Below are 7,032 nucleotides of genomic sequence, written 5' to 3' on the forward strand. Positions count from 1 at the left end.
TTAGATTTTCATGGAGAGAGAGGCTTTGTGGAAAAGAACTAGAATGAAGGGGTTCACACATATATAGGCCTAATGGACTGGAGGGAGTAGGATAGGTAGCTGACTGAGTAGTGGCCCCCAAAGATGTTTTAATCTCTGGATCCTGTGAATGTGTTATATTACACATTCAGGGGACTTTGCAAATGTGAGCAAGGTTATGGACCATGATATGAAGAGATTATCCCAGTGGGTCCAATGCCATTGAATGAATCCTTAAAAGTACAAGAGAAAGGCAAAATAATTGGTCTGAGAGAGGTGATGTAGGAAGGATAAAACCTGTAATTGCTGCCTTTGAATTTGGAAGAGGGATCCACAAGCCAAGGAATGAAGGCAGTTTTGGGAATCTGAGGATGGCCCTCAGCTGGCAGCCAGCAAGGAAATGGGGACCTCAGTCTTACCGTGACACCAACTGAATTGAGCCAGCAACCTGAATGATCAAGGAAAAGAATGTTTCCCTAGAAAGCCCTGCCAATATCTCGCTTTCAGCCTTGTGAGATTCTGAACAGACACTGAGTTGAGCCTGTTGGATTCTTCTGACCTGTGGAAGATATGAGACAATAAACTGGTGTTTCTTTAGCCTGCTAAATTTATGGTAATTTTTAATGGCCGCAATAGAAAACTAGTATAGGAGTAAGAGGAAAAAGTCCATAATAAAGAGCATTGTGGGGAAAAAAAATAGTGAGGCCCTTAAAAGAAAAGTACCATGATTAAAGTCTGGCAAAGTGTGCTAGATGAGCATCTGGGTCCGAATTAGAACCTGACAGTGGTTTCAGGCACCTTGCATAGCTGTGTACTACCATCACCTAAAGCATCTCTGCTCTCCAGTTCTCAGAAGCCTGATTATCATGTGAAGAAGACACTCGTGGGACAGTGGAAATCATTATATTACCAGGGAGCACATCACTGTGCTGTGGGAATATCCTCTGAAAAATCCTGGGTAAGCACAGGTTCAGCAGTGGCTTAGAAGAGAGGCCAAAGTGTTGTTGAGCAGCCAGCAGTACCATGGACAGTGGTTTGGATGGCATATTGTGGGCAGCTGTGAGCCAACCATCAATGCAGAAGGACTAAGAAAACCAGCAGAGCTGCATGAAGGCACTATTTATATGTGAGCACCCTCCATGTATTGAGGTTCCCAGAGTGAATGAATGGCTTGGGAAATTCTGGGAACAAATTAGATCTTGCTAATCATGTCCATGGGTTGTGGAGTGTTGACATGTGAGCAAGCACTGTGAGTATCTGTTCTCTGCATTTGCAGTCTGTTCCCCTTTCTGGGTCAGAAGCCTTTAGATACTCACTATACATAGAATGATTTCACCTTTTATCTTGGAAAAGTAGATGGACATCAGAACTGTAGAGTGTAATTGAGCTCTTGCTTTGTAATGTCCTAAGCACATTTCATACATTAACTCATTTAATCCTTATAAGAACCCTCTGAGATAGGTGCCATCTTAACCATAGCTAAGAGCTAGCCACATGTTATAAATGAGGCAACTGAGGTATGGGGAGACTATATCATTAGCCCAGTTGCCCAGCTAGATGTGGTGGCACTGGAATTGAATCTAGACAATGTGATTACAGACTTTATGCATCTCATAGCTGCTATGGTGAACAGAATAAAGATACTCAAAGATATTCACATCCCAAATCCCTGGAAACTATGAATATATTATGTTACATGGCAAAAAAAGAATTAAAATTGACCTTAAAATGAAGAGTACTACCTGTGTAGGCCCAGTATAATCACAAGAGTCCTAAAAAGTGGAAGAAAAAGGTAGTAGAAAAAGCTGGGGTGATGTGATGTGGGATGGACTTAGTCCATGACCTCTGGCTTTGCAGATGCAAGGAGGTGGACAGTCAGGGACTGCAGCCCATCACGAAAAGCTAGAAAAGCCAAAGAAAGGGATTCTTTCCAGAGCCTCCAGAAAGAAACACATCCCTGCCAACACCTCCAGTGAGACTCCCATTAGACTTCTGACCTATATAACTGTAAAATAACAATTTTGTGCCAGGTAAAGGTACTAAGTTTGGGTTAATTTGGTACAGCAACAATAGGAAATTAATACATCTGCCAACTACTGTTCTCAGGGCATATAAGAGTTTCTCAGAAAGAAAACTTTCCTCATCTCAAGCCATCCTCAAGACTGTTAAAAGTGCTTGCCCCCTATGTGAAATCTTAAGATTAACATTTTACTATAGTCCCCAGTCAAATGGTCACTATTTAGAAATTAGGAAGCTGTTATGTCAATGGATATTTTCCTCTGAGTTCCCACATCTGCATGACCGCCACTCCCATCTACCACCCAAATATTTTCTTTGGCTATTCATACGTGGTTTTAACTTTTTGTCCAAAGTGCTTCTTTTCATGATTAAGGAATTTCTTATCTTTTCTCCATATTTCTCTGCCCCAAGAAAAGATTGTGGAAGGAAAGAAATTTATTGGGCAGGATTTCTAGGACAGCAGAGCAGTGGCTTCCTCTGACTTGGAGGGGACTAACTCAACTTCCAGCCACTCTTTGGTGCCATTGGTTCTCTCCTTGTGTGTGTTTGTTTGTTTGTTTGTTTGTTTCTCTCTCTCTCTCTCTCCACTCCCTCCCTCCCCCCCACTCTTTCTTTCTTTCTTTCTTTCTTTCTTTCTTTCTTTCTTTCTTTCTTTCTTTCTTTCTTTCTTTCTTTCGTGGTGAGTGGTGGGAGGATATGTGACCTATCCTTGTTTATATACAAAAACAAATTCACTTTTTTGGTCTGGAAGTGGGTAACTCTTTGTTTTCATATGGGAACTAAGTGGTATTCATTTTTAAAGTCAGTAAATAAGGATTTGAAAAGGGAGTATTAAAAATAGAATGTTTTAAAACTCAACATATTAATCATACCCTGGAAGCTTTTGGCCTTGACCTGTGGTAGAGCAGAGGCTGAGACTGAATCATTCAAAAGTACTCCATAAAGACTAATTTCTGAAATTCACTAGCCTCTTATTGCATTTTGCTCATTTACTCTGGGAGAGAGCCTGTCACCTCCAAGGAAAGCTGACTCACCCCTGAGCCATATTGCAAGCCTTTCTCAATATGCTACTTTAAACACAGCCCAGATCAACAGAGCGAATAAGGACCTTAGGAGTCTGTTGTTTCTGACAAGTGTGTCTACAGCAAACCAGATGGCATTGTTCCCTGGAGGAACAGGTGCTTGTGTTTGTGACATGCCTGGTCTCTTGGTGTCTTAGCTTTTAAGCCCTAGGCAGACAGTTTCTCCTCATTTCAATCAAGACTTACATTTGCTTTCCAGTTACCAAACCCCCTAAAAGCCACCAAAGAAGGCCTGATATTCTGCCCCCCAGAAATACTCCTTTAAAATTTAGAGAAGTCTAAAGGTACAACACAGAGACTAAGCCAACTGGATTATATACCTGTTTACACTGGAGATGCCCTAATACAATTGGAGACCTAGAGGGAAGTAATTTGACCACTTTGAGGCTTTTGAAATAATTGATCAAAGTGAAAGCTGTTTCCACTCTGATCCTTTATTTTTTCTGAGTTTGTCTTTCAATCACTGTCCCACAGTGACTTTCAAAGGAATTGCTTGAATTTGTCTAAATTCAGTGTGCTAAGAGGAATAGCCAAATTTATCTTAATTTCTGAAGACAAAAGAGCATCCAATTTCTATTTTTTTGGTAGTCCATGTAGAAGTTGGGTTTACTTTAAAGATAGCCAGTGTATGAAAATCTGTATTAAAATAAAAAGATCAGTGAGGGTCATTGTTCACTATTAGAAAAAGTCAAGCAGCAAAGGGACCTACAGTTTAATTTGATTTGTTAAAATTCCATTTGTACCTGATACTTACGGATTTTTGTATTAAACGAGATGGAGGTGGTATGACATTTAGTGCTGGATTGTGGTGTTTAAGCATTTTACTCTGAAATCGCACAACTCTGAATAAAATATTTGGTTCCTGGGGCGCCTGGGTGGCACAGTGGTTAAGCCTCTGCCTTCGGCTCAGGGCGTGATCCTAGCGTTCTGGGATCGAGCCCCACATCAGGTTCCTCTGCTATGAGCCTGCTTCTTCATCTCCCACTCCCCCTGCTTGTGTTCCCTCTTTCGCTGCCTGTCTCTATCTCTGTCAAATAAATAAATAAAATCTTTAAAAAAAAAAAAAAAAAAATATTTGGTTCCCAAAATGATTAGGTGTGGAAACTTGAGGAGGTTTCTTACAGTCCTTGTTCTCTAGTTTGTTCATCTACAAATAGAGACAATAAGAACAACAGTCTCATCGGATGACAGATGGATAGTGCTTGGCGTACCATCTAGCATAGAGTAAAGGCAGTAAGGAAAGCTTAGCATCGGTGTAGTTAATAACATAAGAGTAGGTATTTACTTGGCATTCTTAAGCTGCTGAGCAGGTTATTTGGCTTGAGGCAAAAAAAAAAAAGGCTCAACTTCTGTACTACAGCAAAAGATACTACTATTTTATTAGCCCCAATTATGTGTAGTAATAGAAGATATATATTTATGAAAATAATAAGTTTTATTTCATTTTTAGATAACTGGCTTTAATAAATTTCCCCATGCACTAAATAATTATTGTAAAGCCAAAAACAACAACAACAACAAAACAAAAACAAAGAATCCTAACCATTTATAATCAATAGATTAGAAAAATGCTCTTCTGTCTCCCTTTACTATGCATAAGTCTACTAAAATTTCAATGTAAAATCACATATCTATGTCAATTACTCAGTTTCTTATTTTCAGTAATACAATACTATCACTCCAATAGACCTTCCCCCCACCCACGATTTCAGGGACATAAATTGCCTAGATGTGCAAATTCTTTGACATGAGAAATCAATTCTATAAACTTTAGGTACAATAATTTTGACTTTGTTAAATCTTTTTACTTTTGATTTTATATATTCTCGGGGATGGAAAGATAACATTCCTAGTCAGGGAGACCATTACCATTCTTATTCTCTGGCGTTATTATTATTATTCTTTTTGAAGTATAATTGACATATAATATTAGTTTCAAGTATACAACATATTGATTCAACAGTTCTGTACATTTCTCAATGAGATTATTTTCAATCATTGCTGCTTAGTTCTAATTCTCTTAGCATTGGATGATGAGTGGCCACTCATGCCTCCCCGATGGACTGAGGTTGGGTCCAGTGATTTCCATTCCACTGATAGGGTACCTGGAGTTGCAGGTGTCATGGGCTTCAAAATGTTTAAATATAATATTATATTATAATACAACTCCCTGCCTGCTCTCATCTCCTAACCAAGTAAATTACTTCATTGGATTTTGCATTTTTTTCTTTCTTTGCATTGGAGGTCTTGCTTTTTTACTCTGTTCTTCTTTCTTTACTTTCCTGTTCCCTCCTTCCCTCCTCCCTTCCTTCCTTCTTCCTCCCACATATTCTTACAGCTATTCAAAATATCTGAATAATTTCCATTTTCTCTAGGGTTTTTTTTTTTTTTAGCTAAGGGATACAACTCCATGCCAAAGTCATTTTGCTGACAAAGCAGAGTGATTCAAAACACAGAATTTAGAAAACTAGAGAAATTGCAAAAGTTAGTATATAAATGCCCAAATAAGTTATCCATCCATGTAATGAAGGAGTGATAAAGGATGTTTTAAAGCTCTTGGCTGTAGCAACAGAGAGACATGATTATGAGTCTCTTAAGGATTGTTAAAGTTGTTTTTCCCCCCTGAAAATAAATACATAGAATGCAAATGCCAAAAAGAAAAGATAATTGAAACTGAATAGGTTTGTAGATGCAAGCATACAGTTAACATTTATAAGAATGCAAATAAACATGGGCATTATTTCTTATCCATTAACGGGATTTAAAATGAAAGAATTTAGGGGGCGCCTGGGTGGCACAGCAGTTAAGCGTCTGCCTTCGGCTCAGGGCGTGATCCCGGCGTTCTGGGATCAAGCCCCACATCAGGCTCCTCCGCTATGAGCCTGCTTCTTCCTCTCCCACTCCCCCTGCTTGTGTTCCCTCTCTCACTGGCTGTCTCTATCTCTGTCAAATAAATAAATAAATAAAATCTTTAAAAAAAATAAAATGGAAGAATTTAAATCCAATAATTAGTTCCCCACAGAATATTTTCATTTATTTATACAATTAAGCATTTTTAAGCATTTCTGATGGACTAAGTATTATAGTTGATTCTGAATCTTCCTTCATTCTAAACCTATCATTTTCAAAAAGTCTGTAAATTTGTAAATCAACAAGATGAATATAGCTACAATGAATTGTAGATTCAGCAGTAATTGATCAAATACATTGAAGAGATATTTTCTGTATAATATGAGGATCAATTATTCATAATTTCTGTAGATGGTTGTACCTGAGGATTATCCATGCTTTACTTACTTGTGTATCTTTTATATATATTAAAAGTAGACACACTAACACACACATACAGAGAGAGGCTTTTAAGTTCAGCTTATTTATTAGTTTTGGGACTATAACACTATGACCATCACAGTTATGATACTGTCTTGTCTGTACTATGGTATAGATAATGGCAGAACATTCATTGGGCTATGCAGAGGATACTAAGATGATTAAGACACAGTCTCTATTCCAGAGAGTCCTAGTTACGGTGAAGGACATACAAAGAAATAATTATGAAACAGTTTGAGGGTGTGATAGAGGCATGGACCATATGTATCAGAGCCAAAGATGCATGTGATCAACTGTATTTGGGGTGATAGTGGACTTCCCAGCATAAGAGCTATTTGAACTAAGGGTTGAAATATAGTCAAGAGCCTAGCAAGTAGTAGTGACCAGGTTGGACAACCGTATTTTAAGCAGAAGGAATAACCTATACAAAGCCATTGACATTCAACAAATGCTTTTTCAGCTGATGTTTTGAGCATTGGTAAACTTATCATTGACTGGGTGAGGGGCATAAATATATTAGTAAACTAATTAATTAAGGGTGATTTGTATAATGAGAAAAGCTATAAAGAAAATAAAAGAATAA

This window comes from Ursus americanus, chromosome 8 (assembly GCF_024610735.1).
Source record: "Ursus americanus isolate L20-20 chromosome 8, mUrsAme1.1.p, whole genome shotgun sequence".
Classification (NCBI taxonomy): Eukaryota; Metazoa; Chordata; class Mammalia; order Carnivora; family Ursidae; genus Ursus; species Ursus americanus.